Below are 17,264 nucleotides of genomic sequence, written 5' to 3'. Positions count from 1 at the left end.
TTGGGGGTGCAGGTTTTACACGTTAAGGACCCAGGGCTGTAGAATTTTGGGGGTGCAGGGTTTTGGGGTGCAGGGTTTGAAGGATGCAGGCTTATGGGGGTACAGGTTTTGGGAGGGAAGGATCTGGGGGTGCAGGGTGTAGGGATCACAATTTCGGGGTGCAGGGTTCTGGGGTGCAGGGTTCTGGGGTGCAGGATATGGGGGAACAGTGTTTGGGGAGCAGAACCTTGTTCTTCAGGGTTTAGAGGCAGGATTTGGGGGTGCAGGGATTTGGGGTGAGGGATTTCAGGGTGCCAGGTTTGGGGGGGCAGGATCTGGGGGTAAAGGTTTTGGGGGTGCAGGGTTTTAGGTTGGAACTTGTAGGGGGCAGGGCTTTGGGGTACAGGGGTTTGGGGCGCAGAGTTTTGGGGGGGAGGATTTGGGGAGCAGGGTTTCAGGGTGCAAGGTGTAGTGGTGCAGGGTTTTTAGGGTGCAGGCTTTGGGGAGGCAGAATTTTGGGTGCAGGGTTTGGGATTGCAGGATTTGGGGCAGCAAGACTGTGGGTGCAGGGGTGAGGGTCTGGGGGTGCAGGACTCACGTGTTTAGGAACTGAGGCTGCAGGATTTGGGGGTTCAGGGTTTGAGAGTGCAAGGGTTTGGAGTGTCGGGTTATGGGGTGCAAAGTTTGGAGGTGCAGGAGTTTGGGGTGCAGGGTCTAACGGTGCAAGGTATGGGCGGCAGGATCTGGGGGTGCGGGATTTAGGGGTGTAGGGTTGGGGGGTGAAGGCTTTGGGGGACAGAATTTCGAGGTGAAGGGTTTCAGGTGCAGGGTCTTGGGGTGAAGGGTTTGGGCTGAAGGGTTGGGTAGGGCAGGATTTTGGGGTGCAGGGTTTGGGGATGTAAGCATTGGGGGGGCAGAGTGTGGGGGTACAAAGTTTAGGGGACGGGGTTTTGGGGTGCAGGATCTTGGGGTGTACGAGTTTTGGGTGTGGGATTTGAAGGAAAATGATTTGGGCTGCAAGGTTTGGGGTGCAGGGTTTGGGGGGCAGGTTTTGCGTGTTCAGGAACTGGGGATGCAGGATTTTGGGGTGCAGGGCTTTGGGGCGCCGGGGTTAGCCTGCAGGGTTTGGAGTGCAGTATTTTAGGGTGCAGGGGTTTGGGGGTGCATGGTTTTGGGGTGCAGGATTCAGGGTTGAAGAGTTTGGTATTACAGGTTTTGGGGGTTCATGGCTTGGGAGGAAGGATTTTGGGTGCAGAATTTAAGGGTGCACGTTTTGAGGGTGCAGAGTTTAGGGGTGAAGAACTGGGGATGCAGGGTTTTGGGGGCATTATCTGCGGGTCAGGATTTGGGGTGCAAGGTTTTGACGTGCAGGTTTTGGAAGTGCAGAGTTGGGGGGCAGGATGTTCGGTGCAGGGCTTTAGGGTGCAGGACTTGGTGGTGCAGGATTTCGGGGTGCAGGCTTCGGGTGTTCAGGACCTGGGGCTGCAGTAATTTAGGGTTCATTGTGTGGGAGGACAGGATTTGGGGTGCAGGATTTGACAGTGGAGAGATTTTGGGGTGCAGGATCTGGGGGTGCAGGCTTTCAGGTGGGGAATTTGGGGGTAGAGGGTGTTGAGGAAGGACCTAGGGGTGCAATATTTGGGCTTTAAGGGTTTAGGGGGGCAGGATCTGGAAGTGCAGAGTTTGGGGACAGGATCTGGGGGGGCAGCGTTTGGGGGTACAGGTTTTGGGGGTGCAGGGTGGAGGGAATTACTTGAGATGCAAGGTTATGAGAGTGCAGGATTTCCAAGGGCGGAGTTTGGGGGTGCTGGGTATGGGGCAGCAGGATCTGGGGGTTCAGGTTTTGGGGATGCATTCATTTGGGGGAAGGATCTGGGGATGCAGGTTTTGGGAGGGGGAGGTTAGACAAGGTTTGGGGCTGCAGGGATATAGGGTGCAGGGTTTAGGGGTGCAGTGTTCTGGACGAAGGATTTGGGGTGCAGGGTGTGGGGGGGTAGGATTTCAGGTTTTAGTGTTTCAGGGTGTATGATGTTGGTGTGCAGGATTTGGGGTGCAGGGTTTGGGGGTGCAGGGTTTGGTGGTAGAGTTTAGGATGCAGGTTTTGGGATTGCATGATTTGGGGTGCAGGATTTGGAAGGGAATGCTTTGGGGTGCTGGGTTTTTGGGGTGCAAGATTTGGGGGTGCAGGGTTGGAGGTGTAGGGTTCTTGGGTGCAGGGGTTTGGGATATAACGTTTTGGTAGGGTGTGGTTTGGGGTGCAGGATCTTGGGGTGCAGGACTTTAGGGTGCAGAATTTGGGGGTGTGCAGTTTAAGGGGGCAGGATTTGGCATTGCAGGGTTCTGGGGTGCCAGGTTTGGGGTGCAGTGTTTTGGGGTGCAGTGTTTAGGGAAGAATTACATGGGGGTGCAGGGTTTAGGGTAGCAGGATCTTGGGGTGCAAGGTTTGGGGACAAAGGGTTCTGGGAGGCAAGGGGGGTGTGAAGGGTTTGGGGGTACAGGGTGTTGCGGGAAGGATCTGGAGAGTCAGGATTTGGGGGTGCAATGTTTGGGTTGAATAGTTTGGGGGTGCATGGTTTCGGGGTTCACATTTTTGGGGGTGCATGATTTGAGAGTGCAGGGTGTTGGGGGTGCAGGATTTGGGTTTCAGGGTTTGGGGGAGGAGGATTTTAGGGTGCAGGATTTGGGCATGAATGCTTTTGGGGTTCAGGGTGTTGGGGGTGCAGGATTTGACGGTGCAAGGCTTGGGTGTTAAGATTTAGGGGAGCAGGATCTTGGGGTGCAGGGTTTGAGGGGTGCAGGGTTTTTGGGTGAGGGATTTGGGTTTCAGGGTTAGGGGGTGCAGGGTTTGGGGTGCAGGATTTGGGGTAGCAAGGCTGTGGGGTGCAGCGGTTTGGGGTGAAGGGTTGGGTGGGGCAGGATTTGGGGTTGCAGGGTTTGGTGGGGCAGGAATTGGGGGCGCAGGCTGTTGGGGGAAGGATTTGCTGGTGCAGGTTTTAGGGTAAAGGGTTTTGGGGTGCAGGGTTTCAGGGTGGAGGATTTGGGGGATAGAGGGTTTGGGGGTGCAGGGTGTTGGGGGAAGGATCTGTTGGTTCAAGATCTGGGGGTGCAGATTTTGGGTCTGCAGGGTTTGAGGGTTCGGGACATCGGGTTGGAGGATTTGGGGGTGCAGGACCTGGGGATGCAGAGTCTGGGAGGGAAGGATCTTGGGGTGCAGGGTTTCGTCATGCAGGACATGGGGGTTCAGGGGTTAGGGCAGCAGGATCCTGGGGTGCAGGGATTTGGAGTGAAGAGTTTGGTAGGGCACGATCTGGGGGTGCAGGGTTTGGGGAGCATGATTTTAGGGTGCAGGGCTTGGGGGTGCAGGGCTTCAGGGTCAGGATCTGGGGGTGCAGGGTGTTGAGGGGAGGAATTCGGAGGTGCAGTGTTTGGGGGGGCAGGTGGTCCAGGGTTTTGGGGTGTGAGTTTTCCAGTGAAGGATTTGGGGTGGCAGGACTTGGGGGTGCAGGGTTTTGGGGTGGCAGGACTTGGGGGTGCAGGGTTTTGGGATGCAGGGATTTGGGGTGAAGAGTTTGGTAGGGCAGGATTTGGGGTGCAGGGTTTGCGTGTTCAGGAACTGGGGGTTTGGGAATGACAATCCTAGTGTGCAGGATTTAGGGGTGCATGGATTGGGGGGGCAGGGATTGGGGGTGCAGGAGCTGGGAGTGCGAGATTCAGGGAAGCAGAATTTGGGGGTGAAGGGTTTGGGATTCAGGATCTGGGGTGCAGAATTTGGGGGTGCAGGCTTGGGGGAGTAGAGTTTAGGGGTGCAGGACTTTGGGGTGTGGGTTTGGGGGTGCAAATTTTTCATCTTTAGGAACTGGGGGTGCAGGATTTGGGGAAAAATTTTCAAGCGGAAGGATTTGGGGGTGCAGGGCTGGGGCCAGAATCTGGGGGTGCAGCTTTTGGGGTTGTGGGTTTTCAACGTGCAGGTTTGGGGATGCCGGGTTTTGAACTGCAGGGTTTGGGGGGACAAGATTTGGGGGTGGAGGATGTGGGGGTCCAGTGTTAGGGAATGGGGGATTAGGGGGATCAGGGTTTAGGGAAGCAGGATCTTGGGGTGCAGGGTTTGGGGGAGCAAGATCTGGGGGTGCTGTGTTTAAGGGTGGAGGTTTTAGAGGTACATGACTTGGGGGTGAAGAATTTAGGGTCCAGGACTTGGTCTGGAAGAGTTTAGGGCTGCAGGGTCTGGGTGTAGGGTTGGGAGGTGCAGGGTTGGAGGGGCAGGATTTGGGGGTGCAGGTTTGGGAGTGTAGGCTTTGGGGGTTCAGGGCTTTGGGGTCCAGGATCCTGTGGTGCAGGATTTGGTGCAGAGTTTGGGAAGGAAGGATCTGGGGGTGCAGGATTTGGGGGTTCAGGGTTTAAGGTAGCAGAATTTAGGGTGCAGCATTAGGGTGTGCAGGATTAAGAGGAGCAGGATTTGGGGGTGCAGGGTGTTGGGGGAAGGATTTGCTGGTGCAGGTTTTAGGGTAAAGGGTTCTGGGGTGCAGGGTTTCAGGGTGGAGCATTTGGGAGTAGAGGGTTTGGGGGTGCAGGGTGTTGGGGGAAGGATCTGTTGGTTCAAGATCTGGGGGTGCAGGATTTTGTGGTGCAGAAATGGGGTGCAGGATTTGGGGGTTCAGGGTTTGGGGGTGTAGGGTTTAGGGCAGCAGGATCTTGGGGTGAAGGGGGTTGGGTGAAGGGTTGGGTAGGACAGGATTTGGGGGCACAGGTTTTTAGGGTGAAAGTTGTGGGGGGCATTATTTGTGGTACAGGGGCTTGGGGGTGCAAAATTTCGTGGTGCAGGGTTTGTGGGTGCAGGTCTGGGAAAGGCAGAATTGGGGCTGCAGGTTTTGGGAGTTAAGGGATTTGGGGGTGCAGATTTTGGGTGTTCAGAACCTGGGGCTGCAGGATTTGGGGATGTAGGTTTTGGGGAGACAGGGTTTGGGGTGCTGAGTTTTTGGGGAGGTTGGGGACATGGGTCTGCAGGATTTGGGGGTGCCGGGTTAAGGGGTTTAGGATTTTGGGGTGCAGGGTTAGGGAGGGCAGGGTTTGGGGAGGCAGGAGCTGAAGCCTTTGGGTGTGCAGGGTGTTAATGTGCAGGATCTGGGGGTGCAGGGTTTGGGGGTGCAGTGTTCTGGGGGTGTAGGCTATTGGGGTGCAGGATTTGGGGTTGTAGGAGGCAGGATCTGGGGCACAGCTTTTGAAGTTGCAGGTTTTGGGGGTGCAGGATCTGGAGAGTCAGGATTTGGGGGTGCACGGTTTAGGGTGCACATGTTTTGGGCGTGCATGATTTGAGAGTGCAGGGCCATGGGGTGCAGGATTTGGGGGTGCAGGGTTTTGGGGTCAGGATTTGGGGGTGCAGGGTGTTGGGGAGAAGGATTCAGGGTGCAGCATTTTGAAGTGCAGGGTTTGGACAGGGGAGGTTTTGGGGTTGCAAGATTTGGGGGTGCAGGGTTTTGGGGGTGCAGTGCTAAGGGGGTGGAGGATTAGAGGTGCAGGATTTGGGGGTGCAGGCTTGGGGCTGCAGGGTTTTGGGGGCCTGATTTGGGGGTACAAGGTCTGGGGGTGCAAGATCCTGGAGTTCAGGATTTGGGGGTTCAATATTTGGGTCTGCAGGGTATGGAAGGATCTGGGGCTTCAGGATTTGGGGGTGCGCCGTTTGGGGGTACAGGGTTTAGAAGTCAGGTCTAAGAGTGGAGGGTTTGGGGGTGCAGGGTTTGCGGGTGCAGGTTTCATGAGTTCAGGAACTGGGGGTGAAGGAATTAAGGGTGCAGGGTTTGGGGGTGAAGGATTTGAGGGGGCAGGGTTTGGGGGAAGCATTTGGGGGTGAGAGATTTGAGGTGCAGCACTTGGGGGTGCCGAGTTTTGGGAGGCAAGGATCTGGGGGTGTAGGATTTGGGGGTTCAGTGTTGAGGGTGGCACAGTCTTGGGGTGCAGGGGTTTGCAGTGAAAGGTTTGGTAGGGCAGGATTTGGGGTGCAGGATTCTGGGGTGCTGGGTTTTGGGGTACAGGATTTGGTGTTGCAGGGATGGGGTTGAAGGGCCTGGGTTTCCAGGACTTTGAGGTGCAGGATTTGGGGTGCAAGGTTTGGGAGTGAATTCTTTGGGGGTGCAGGGTTCGTGTGTTCAGGGTTAGGGGTGCAGGATTTGAGGGTGCAGGGCTTTGTGTGCAGACGTTGGGAGTTCAGGGTTTGGGGTGCAAGGTTTTTGGCAGGAGGATCTGAGGGTGCAGGATCTGGGGCTGCAGTGTTTTCAGCACAGGTTTTGGGGGGACTTGATTTTGGGGTGCTCACTATGGGGCTGCAGGATCTGGGGGGCAGGATTTGGGGTTTCAGGGTTGAGGGTAACAGGACTTTGGGGTGCAGGGGCTTGGGGTGAAGAGTATGGTAGGGCAGGATTTGGGGGGGCAGGATTTGGGAAGGAAGGAAAGAAGGAAAGAAGGAAAGGAAGGGTCTGGGGGTGCAGGATTTGGGGGTGCAGGGTGTGGGGGTGCAGGGTTTGGGGCCGCAGGATATGGGGGTGTGAGGGTTTGGGTGAAGAGCTTGGTAGGGCAGGATTTTGGGGTGCAGGATTTGGGGGTGCAGGGTTTTTGGGGTGCAGGGTTTGAGTATGGCGTGTGGGGAGGCAGGATTGGGGGGGCTGCATTTGGGGTGCAGGATTTGAGGGTTCAGTGTTTACAGTATCTGGATCTTGGGGTGCAGGTTTTGGAGGTGCAGAGTTTGGGAGGGAAGGATCTGAGGCAGCAGGATTTGGGGTTTCAGGAAACGGGGTTGAAGGATTTGGGGGTGCAGTGTTTTGAAGTGCAGGATTTGGGGGGCAGGATCTGGGGGTGCAGGATTTGTGTTTCAGGGTTTAGGGGTGCAGGATCTGGGGGTGCAGGGTGTTTGGGTGAAGGGCTTGGTAGGGCAGGATTTGGGGGTGCAGGGCTTTAGGGTGAGGCTTTGGGGGTGCAGGTTTCAGCTGTTCAGGACCTGGGTGTGCAGGGTTTGCACGTTCAAGGTTTGGGGCGCATTGTTTTGGGGGAAAAGATTTGGGGGTGCAGAGTTTGTGAGAGAAGAATTGGGGGCTGCAATTTCAGGGTGCAAGGTTTGGGTGTGCAAGATTTAAAGGAGCAGGATCTGGGGGTGCAGGGTTTGAGGGGTGCAGGGTTTTTAGGTGAGGGATTTGGGGTTCAGGGTTAGGGGGTGCAGGGTTTGGGGTGCAGGGTGTTGGGGAAGGATTTGGGGGTACAGGGATTGGAGGTGGAGTGATTCAGGGATAAGGGTTTGGGGGGCAGAATTTTGGGTGCAGGGTTTGGGATTGCAGGATTTGGGGTAGCAAGACTGTGGGGTGCAGGGGTTTGGGGTGAAGGGTTGGGTAGGGCAGGATTTGGGGTGCAGGGCTTTGGGGTGCAGTATTTGGGACTGCAGGTTTTGGGGTGTAGGGCTTGGGGGGCAGGGTGTGGGGGTACAAAGTTTAGGGGGCAGGGTTTTGGGGTGCAGGATCTTGGGGTGTACGAGTTTTGGGTGTGGGATTTGAAGGAAAATGATTTGGAGTGCAAGGTTTTGGGGTGCAGGGCTTGGGGGGGGCAGGTTTTACGTGTTCAGAACTGGGGGTGCAGGATTTGGCGCTGAAGGGCTCTGGGGTGCCAGGGTTGGCCTGCAGGGTTTGGGGTGCAGTATTTTGGGGTGCAGGGGTTTGGGTTTCAGGACCTGGGGTGCAGGGTCTTAGGGAACAGGATTTCAGGGGTGCAGGATCTGAGGGGTGACGGCCTTGGGATGAAGGATTTGGGAGTGCAGGGTTTGGGGGTGCAGATTTGGGGTGCAGTGTTTAGGGGGTGTAGGGTTTTGGAGGGGCAGGACATTGCGGTGCAGGATTTAGAGGAACCCACTTTTGGTTGGTAGGATTGGAGGAGCAAGGATTTGGGGGTGCAAGGTTCTGGGGTGCAGGGTTTAAGGCTGCAGGATTAGGGGGTGGAGGTCTGGGGTGCAGAGTTTTGGGGTGCAGGATCTGGGGGGATGTATGGCGCAGGATTTGTGGGTGCAGGGTTTAGAGTGGCAGGATTTGGAGGGACAGAAATGGGGAGTGTAGGGTTGTGGGGTGCAGGGATTGGGGTGCATGATTTCGGGGGGAGGGATTCAGGTTGCAGGATTTGGGGGTGCAGGGTTCGTGTGTTCGGGACCTCGGGAGGCAGGATTTGGGGGAGCAAGATTTGGTGGTTCACGATTCTGGGGTGCCAGTTTTTGACATGAAGGATTGGGGGGTGCAGGGTTCTGGGGTGCAGAGTGTGGGGCTGCAGGGTTTGGGGCAGCAGGATCTGGGGTTGCAGAGTTGTGGGGTGCATTGTTTTTTGGGGAGGATTTGGGGTGCAGGGTGTTGGGTGCATGATCTGGGGGTGCAGGATTTGGGGTTGCAGGCTGTTGGGGTTTAGGGTAGAAGGATCTTGGGGTGCAGGGCAGAAGGGTTTGTTACGGACACATTTGGGGGTGCAGAGCTTGGGGTGAAGGGTTGGGGGTGCCAGGTTTGGGGAGAAGGATCTGGGCGTACAGGTTTTGTGGGTGCAGGGTTCTAGGGTGGAACTTGCGGGGGGATGGGTTTTGGGGTATAGGGTTTTGGGGTGCAGAGTTTTGGGGGGGGAGGATTAGGGGAGCAGGGTTTTGGGGTGCAAGGTGCAGCAGTGCAGTGTATTGGGGGTGCAGGGTTTGGGGAGGCAAAACTGGGGGTACAGGGTTTGGGACTGCAGGATGTTGAGGGAAGGATCTGGGGGTACAAGGTTTGGGGTAGCAGGGTTTTGGGGAGCAGGATCTTGAGGTGAAGGGGGTTGGGGTGAAGGGTTGGGTCAGACATGATTTGGGGGTGCAGGTTTGGAAGGGTCAGGACTTTGGGGTACACAGTTGGAACAGCACAATTGGGGGTGCAGGATTTGGGAGAGAAGGATCGGGGGGGGGCAGGGTTTGGGTTGAAGGGTTTGGTAGGGCAGGGTTTGGGGGAACTGGATTTGGAGGTTCAGAACCTGGGGGTGCAGGGTATTGGGGTGCAGGATCTAGATGGGCAGGATTTGGGGGTGCAGCGTTTGGGGTATACAAGTTTCCATGTAGGATTTGAAGGAAAATGATTTGGGGGTGCAGGGATTGGGGATGCAGGAATTTGGGGTCGCTGCTTTTGGAGACTCTGGATGTGGGGGTGGAGGAGTAGGGGGAGCAGGTTTTGGGGTGCAAGGTTTAGTGGTGCAGGTTTTGGGGTGCAGGGTTCGGAGAGCCAGGGTTAGGGTTAGGGTTCAGTGGGGGCACAGTTTGCACAGCTAAGTTTGGGGTGCAGGGCTTGGGAATTCAGGGTTTGGGGGTGCAGAGTTGTGGGGAGCAGGGTTTGGGGGTTCAGGACGTGGGGATGGAGGAATTGGGGGTGCAGGGTTTGGTGGGGAAGAGTTGGGGGTGCCTGGCACAGGGTTACAGGATTTGGGAGTCAAGGGTTTGGAGATGCAGGGGTTTGGGGGGCAGGATATAGGGGTGCAGGATTTGAAGATGCAGGGTTATGGAGTGCAGAGATTTAGGGGTGCAAGATCTGGGCTTGTACGGTTTTGGGGTGCAGGTTTTGGGGAAGGAGGATTTGAGGTGCAGAGTTGGGAGGTGCCAGGTTTGTGGATGCAGGTTTTAGGGGTACAAGGTTTGGGGGCCGTTGCAGTGCAAGGTTGGGGAGAAGGATTTTGAGGGTGCAGGATTTTGGGTACAGGATTTGGTCATGAATGCTTTTGGGGTACAGGGTTTGGGGGTGCAAGATTGGAGGGTGCAAGGTTTGGGTGTTCAAGATTTAGGGCAGCAGGATCTTGGGGTGCAGGGTGTGAGGGGTGCAGGGGTTTTGGGTGAGGGATTTAGGGTTCAGGGTTGGGAGTGCAGGGTTTGGGGTGCAGGGTGTTGGGGAAGGATTTGGGGGTGCAGGGTTTGGAGGTGGAGTGATTCAGGGATCAGGGTTTGGGGGGCAGAATTTTGGGTGCAGGGTTTGGGATTACAGGATTTGGGGTAGCAAGACTGTGGGGTGCAGGGTTTGGAGGTGGAAGGGCGGGGCAGGGCAGGATTTGGGGTGCAGGTTGAAGGAAGGAAGGAAGGAAGGAAGGAAGGAAGGAAGGAAGGAAGGAAGGAAGGAAGGAAGGGAGGATCTGGGGGTGCAGGATTTGGGAGTGCAGGATTTGGGGTGCAGAACCTTGCTGTTCAGGGTTCAGAGACAAGATTTGGGGGTGCAGGGCTTTGAAGTGCAGGGTTTAAAGGGGCAGGATATGGGGTGAACAATTTGGGGTGCACGTTTTCTGGGGGAGCAAGATTTGAGAGTGCAGGGATTTGGGGTGAGGGATTTTGGGGTGCCAGATTTGGGGGGGAAGGACCTGCGGGTGCAGGGTTTGTAAGTGCCTTGATTTGGGTCAGAATTTGGGGTTGCAGGGTTTGTGGGGCAGGATTTTGGGTGCAGGGGTTTTGGGTGAGGGATTTGGGGTTCAGGGTTCGGGGGTGCAGGGTGTTGGTAAAGGATCTGGGGGGCAGGGTTTGGGGGTGCCGGGTGTGGTAGGGGATGAATTAGGGGTGCAGGGTTGAGGGTAGAAGGATTTTTGGGTGCAGAGGTTTAGGGTGAAGGGGTTTGGGGGTGCACTGTTGGGGGGCAGGGTTTGGGGGGGCAGGGTTTGGCGCAGATCTGGGGGTACAGGATTTATGGGTGCAGGGTGTTGGGGTTTAGGTTCAGGTTTCACACATTAAGGAACTGGGGCTGCGGAAGTTGGGGTTGCAGGGTTTTGGGGTGCAGGGTTTTAGGGTGCAGGGTTATAGGGGTACAGGTTTTAGGAGGGAAGGATCTGGGGGTGGAGGGTGCAGGGATCAGAATATGGGGGTGCAGGGTTAGGGGGTGCAGAACCTTGTTGTTCAGTACCTAGGGGTGCCGCGTTTGGGGGTGCAGGGTATTGGGGTGCAGAATATAGAAGGGCAGGGCAGGGGGTGCAGAGTTGTGGGGAGCAGGGTTTGCTGGTTCATGACATGGGGATGGAGGAATTGGGGGTGTAGGGTTTGGTGGGGAAGGGTTTGGGGATGCAGGGTTGAAGGGTGCAGGGTTATGGGGGTACAGGTTTTTAGAGGGAAGGATCTGGGGGTGCAGGGAGTAGGGATCAGAATTTGGGGGTGGAGGGTTCTGGGGTGCAGGATCTGGGCTGCAGGATATGGGGGAGCAGGGTTTGGGGTGCAGAACCTTGTTGTTCAGGGTTTAGAGGCAGGATTTGGGGGTGCAGGGTTTTGGGGTGAGGGGTTGGGGGTGCAGGGTTCAGGTGTTCAGGACCTGGAATTGCAGGATTTGGGGGTGCAGGGATTTGGGGTGAGGGATTTCAGGGTGCTGGGTTTGGGGGAGCATTATCTCAGGGTACAGGTTTTGGGGGTGCAGGATCCGTGGGTACAGGTTTTGGGGGTGCAGGGTTGTAGGGTGCAACTTGTGGGGGGAAGGGTTTTGGGGTGCAGAGTTTTGGGGGGGAGGATTAGGGGAGCAGGGGTTTGGGGTGCAAGGTGTAGTGGTGCCAGGTTTTGGGGGTGCAGGGTTTGGGGAGGCAGAATTGGGGGTGCAGAGTTTGGGATTGCAGGGTGTTGGGGAAAGATCTGGGGGTACAAGGTTTGGGGTAGCAGGGTTTTGGGGAGCAGGGTTTAGGGGTCAGGCTTTAGGGGGACAGGGTTTGGGGGGCAGGGTTGGGAGGGATGATTTGGGGGTGCAGAGTGTAGAGCAGCAGGATCTTGGGGTGAAGTGTTGGGTAGGACAGAATATGGGGGTGCAGGTTTTTAGGGTGGAACTTGTGGGGGGTAGGATTTGGGGTGGTGAGGATCTGGGGTGCACATTTTGGGCGTTAAGGACGTGGGGGTGGAGGACTTGGGCGTTCAGGGATTGGGAGTGCACGGTTTGGGGGGGTAGAGTGCAAGGTGGGAGGGGCAGGATTTGGGGTGCAGGGTTTGGGGATGCATTGTTGGGGGACAGGATTTGGGGGTGCAGAGTTTGGGGGCAGGGTTTGGGGTGCAGGGTTTAGGATGGAAGGATTTGGGTATGCAGGGTTTGGGGGTTCAGGATTTGGGAGGGCAGCATTAGGGGGTGCAAGATTTTGGTTGTAGGCTTTAGGGGTGCAGAGTTTGGTAGGGCCGAAATTGGGGGTGCAGGATTTGGGGTGCAGGGTTTGGTGCTGCAGGATATTGTGCTGCAGGGTTTTGGGGTGAAGGGTTAATAGGGATGCAGAATCTAGGGTGCAGGATTTGGGGGTGCAGGGTTTGGGAAGAGAGGATCTGGGGGTGCAGGATTAGGGTGAGGATTTGGGGGTGCAGGTTTCATGTGTTCATGAACTGGGGATGCAGGATTTTGGGGTGCAGGGTCTAAGGGGCAGGATTTGGGGTTTGAGGGTTCTGGGGTGCAGCGTTTGGGGGTGCAGGGTGTGTGAGGGAAGAAACTGGGGGTGCAGGATCTGGGGGTGCAGGATCTTGGGGTGCAGGGTTCTGGGGTACAGGGTTTGGGGGTGCAGGGTTCTGGGGTGCAGCGTTTGGGGGTGCAGGGTGTGTGAGGGAAGAAACTGGGGGTGCAGGATCTGGGGGTGCAGGATCTTGGGGTGCAGGGTTCTGGGGTACAGGGTTAGGAGGTTCAGGGTTAGGGGTGCAGGGTTTGAGGGGTGCAGGGTTTTTGGGTGAGGGATTTGGGGTTCAGGGTTAGGGGGTGCAGGGTTTGGGGTGCAGGGTGTTGGGGAAGGATTTGGGGGTGCAGGGTTTGGAGGTGGAGTGATTCAGGGATCAGGGTTCGGGGGCAGAATTTTGGGTGCAGGGTTTGGGATTGCAGGATTTTGGGTAGCAGGACTGTGGGTGCAGGGGTTTGGGGTGAAGGGTTGGGTAGGGCAGGATTTGGGGTGCAGGTTTTGCGAAGGAAGGAAGGAAGGACGGAAGGAAGGAAGGAAGGAAGGAATTTGGGGGTCCAGGGTTTACGGCAGTAGGATCTTTGGGTGCAGAGAGTGGTCAGGCATTGGAATGGCTGCCCAGGGAGGTGCTGGACTCACCGGCCCTGGGGGTTTGTAAACTGAGATTGGACATGGCACTTAGTGCCCTGATCTAGTCAATGGGCTGGAGTTGGACCAAGGGTTGGACTGGATTATCTCTGAGGTCTTTTCCAACCCAGTCGATTCTGTGATTCTGTGATTTGGGGGGTGCATAGTTCTGGGGTGCAGAGTGTGGGGCTCCAGGGTTTGGGGCAGCAGGATCTGGGGGTGCAGAGTTGGGGGGTGCATTGTTATTTGGGGGTGCAGGGTTTGGGGGTGCAGGGCTTTGGGGTGCAGGGTTTGAAGGGTGCAGGGTTCAGGGGTTCAGGACTTGGGGGATTTGGGTGTGCAAGGATTTGGGGTTGCAGGGTGGCACAAGGAAGGCTCTGAGGGTGCAGAGTTTGAAGTTTCAGCACTTGGGGGTGCAGGATTTGGGGGTACAGGCTTAATGGGTGCAGGGTGTTTGGGGGAAGGATTTGGGGGAGCAAGATTTGGGTGTGCAGGATCTGGGGGTGTGGGGTTTTAGGGTGAAGAGCTTGCGGGTGCAGGTCTTGGGGGGTTAAAATTTGGGGGGGAAGGGTTTGGAGGAGCAGGATTTAGGGGTGCAGGGTTTTGGGGTGCAGTGTTTTGGAGTGCAGGGTTTAGGGAAGGATGATATGGGGCTGCAGGGCTTAGGGCAGCAGGATCTTGGGGTGCAGGGGTTTGGGGTGGAGGGCTTGGGAGGGCAGGATTTGGGGGTGGAGAGTTTTGTGGGATAGGGTTTGGGGTGCAGGATTTGGGAGTGAAGGGGTCTGGGGGTGCAGGGTTATGGGATTCAGGATTTTAGGGTGAAGGTTTGGTAGGGCTGAGCTTGGGGGTTCAGGGTTTTTGTGCTGCAGGCTTACTTGGGATTTGGGGGTGCAGGGTTTAGGGCAGCACGATCTTGAGGTGAAGGGATTTGGGGTGAAGGGTTGGGCAGGGCAGGATTTGGGGTTGCAGGGTTTGGTGGGACAGGAATTGGGGGTGCAGGGTGTTGGGGGGAAGGATTTGCTGGTGCAGGTTTTAGGGTAAAGGGTTTTGGGGTGTAGGGCTTCAGGGTGGAGGATTTGAGGGTAGAGGGTTTAGGGATGAAGAGTGTTGGGGTACTGGGTAGTGGGGTGTAGGGTTTTGGGGGCAGGATCTGGGGGTGCAGGATTTAGGGGTGCAGGCTTGGGGGGTGAATGGTTTGGGGGACAGATTTTCAAGATGAAGTGTTTGAGGGTTCAGGGTCTTGGGGTACAGGGGTTTGGGGTAAAGGTGTTGGGTAGGGCAGGATTTTGGCGTGCAGGGTTTGGGACTATAGGTTTTGGGGTGTAGCGTTTGGGGGGTAGGGTTTGGGGGTACAAAGTTTAGGGGGCAGGGTTTTGGGGTGCAGGATCTTGGGGTGTACGAGTTTTGGGTGTGGGATTTGAAGGAAAATGATTTGGGGGTGCAAGGTTTGGGGTGCAGGGTTTGGGGGGGACAGGTTTTGTGTGTTCAGAACTGGGGGTGCAGGATTTTGCATTGAAGGGCTCTGGGGTGCCGGGGTTGGCCTGCAGGGTTTGGGGTGCAGTATTTTGGGGTGCAGGATTTGGGTGTGCAGGGTTGGGGGTTGGGGAGAAGGATTTTAGGGTGCAGGAATTAGGGTGAAGGTTTGGTAGGGCTGAGTTTGGAGGTTCAGGGTTTTGGGGGGCAGGGTGTTGGTTGCAGGATCTGGGGGTGCAGGATTTATGGGTGCAGGGTGTTGTGGGGAAGGATCTGGGGGTGCAGGGTTTGGGGGGTGCAGGGTTTTTGAGTGAGGGATTGGGGGTTCAGAGTTAGGGGGTGCAGGCTTTGGGGGTGCAAGGTGTTGGTGAAGGATTTGGGGTGTAGGGTTTGGGGGTGCAGGGTGTTTGGGGAAGGATCTGGGGATACAAGATTTGGGGTTGCTGGGTTTGGGGGTTAAAGGATTTGGGGGTGCAGGGTTCAGGTGTTCAGGACCTGGGCGTACAGGGTTTGCGGGTTCAAGGTTTGGGGCGCATTGTTTTGGGGGACAGGATTTTGGGGGTGCACAGTTTTGGGGTGCAGGGTTTGTGAGAGAAGAATCGGGGGCTGCATGATTTGGGGTTTCAGGGTTTGAGCGGCAGGATCTGGGGGTGTGGGATTTAGGGGTGTAGGGTTGGGGGGTGAAGGGTTAGGGGGACAGAATTTTGAGGTGAAGGGTTTGGGGTGCAGGGTTGGGTAAGGCAGGATTTTGGGGTACAGGGTTTGGGGGTGCATGGATTTTGGGTGAGGGATTTGGGGTTCAGGTTTAGGGGGTACAGGGTTTGGGGCAGCAGGGCGTTGGGGAAGGATTTGGGGTGCAGGATTTGGGGTGCAGAATTTAAGGGTGCACGTTTTGAGGGTGCAGAATTTAGGACTGAAGAATTGAGGGGTGCAGGGGTTTTGGGTGAGGGATTTTGGGTTCAGGGTTAGGGGGTGCAGGGTTTGGTGGGGCAGGAACTGGGGGTGCAGGGTGTTGGGGGGAAGGATTTGCTGATGCAGCTTTTAGGGTAAAGGGTTTTGGGGTGCAGGGTTTTGGGGTGGAGGATTTGGGGGTGAAGGTTTGGGGGTGCAGGATGTTGGGGGAAGGATCTGTTGGTTTAAGATCTGGGGGTACAGGATTTTGCAGTACAGAATTTGGGGTGCAGGGTCTGGGGTGTAGGGTTTTGGGGACAGGATCTGGGGGTGCGGGATTTAGGGGTGTAGGGCTGGGGGGTGAAGGGTTTGGGGGACAGAGTTACAAGGTGAAGCGTTTGGGGTGAAGGGTTTGCAGTGAAGGTTTTGGCGTGCAGGATCTGGGGTGCAGGATTTGGGTTTCAGGATTTGGGGTGCAGGATCTGAGGGTGCAGGGCTTTGGGTGAAGGGCTTTGTATGGCAGGATTTTGGGGTGAAGGATTTGGGGGTGTAGAGTTTTCGGGTGCAGGGTTTGGGACTGCAGGTTTTGGAGTGTAGGGTCTGGGGGGCAGGGTGTGGGGTACAAATTTAGGGGGCAGGGTTTTGGCGTGAAGGATCTTGGGGTGTACAAGTTTGGGGTGTGGGATATGAAAGAAAGTGATTTGGGGTGTAAGGTTTTGGGGTGCAGGGTGGGCAGGTTTTCCATGTTCAGGAACTGGGGGTGCAGGGTTTGAGGGAAGGATCTGGAGGTGCACGGTTTCGGGGTGCAGGGTTTTGGAGTGGAGGATTTTGGGGGGCAGTGTTTGGCGGGGCAGGGTTAGTTGGGATTTGCGGTGCAGTGTTTGGGGTTACAGGTTTTGGGGTGCAGGGTCGAGGGAATTATTTGAGGTGCAGGGTTATGAGAGTGCAGGATTTCCGGGTGCAGAGTTTGGGGGTGCTGGGTATGGGGCAGCAGGATCTGGGGGTTCAGGTTTTGGGGGTGCATTCATTTGAGGGGGGGAGGATTTGGGGTGCAGGGTTCTGGGGGTGCAGAGTTGGGGGTGCAATTTTGGGGGGGAGGATATGGGGAACAGTGTTTAAGAGTTTAGGATCTGGAGGTGCAGAGTTCTGGGGTGCAGGGTGTTGGGTGCAGGATCTGGTGGTACAGGATTTATGGGTGCAGGGTGTTGGGGTTTAGGGTAGGAGGATCTTGGGGTGCAGGGGTTTGGGGTGGAGGGCTTGGTAGGGCCGGATTTGGGGGTGCAGGGCTTTAGGGTGAGGCTTTGGGGGTGCGGGTGTCATGTGTTTAGGAACTGGGGGGGCAGGATTTTGTGGCGCGGACTTTTGAGTGCAAGTTTTGGGTGTTCAGGACCTGGGGGTGCAGCGTTTGGGGGTGCAGGATTTGGGGTTGTAGGAGGCAGGATTTGGGGTTGTAGGAGGCAGGATCTGGGGCGCAGCTTTTGAAGTTGCAGGTTTTGGGGGTGCAGGATCTGGAGAGTCAGTATTTGGGGGTGCATGGTTTAGGGTGCACATGTTTTGGGCGTGCACGATTTGAGAGTGCAGGGCCATGGGGTGCAGGATTTGGGGGTGCAGGGTTTTGGGGTCAGGATTTGGGGGTGCAGGGTGTTGGGGAGAAGGATTCGGGGTACAGCATTTTGAAGTGCAGGGTTTGGACAGGGGAGGTTTTGGGGTTGCAAGATATGGTGGTGCATGTTTTGGGCTTGCAGCGTTAATGGAGTGAAGGATTAGAGGTGCAGGATTTGGGGGTGCAGGGTTGGGGGTGCAGGGTTTTGGGGGTCTGATTTGGGGGTACAGGACCTGGGAGTGCAAGATCCTGGAGTTCAGGATTTGGGGGTTCAGATTTGGGGCTGCAGGGT

The 17,264-nt window shown here is 56.4% G+C and overlaps 1 long non-coding RNA gene across 1 annotated transcript in view; it reads left to right on the top strand.

The window, feature by feature from the left end:
- Positions 1 to 17,264, top strand: part of LOC135577580 (uncharacterized) — a 35,121-nt gene that overhangs the window by 8,506 nt on the left and 9,351 nt on the right. The window lies entirely within an intron of this gene.

Source organism: Columba livia, unplaced genomic scaffold (genome assembly GCF_036013475.1).
Source record: "Columba livia isolate bColLiv1 breed racing homer unplaced genomic scaffold, bColLiv1.pat.W.v2 Scaffold_102, whole genome shotgun sequence".
NCBI lineage: Eukaryota > Metazoa > Chordata > Aves > Columbiformes > Columbidae > Columba > Columba livia.
This window is presented reverse-complemented; position numbering and strand designations above follow the sequence as displayed.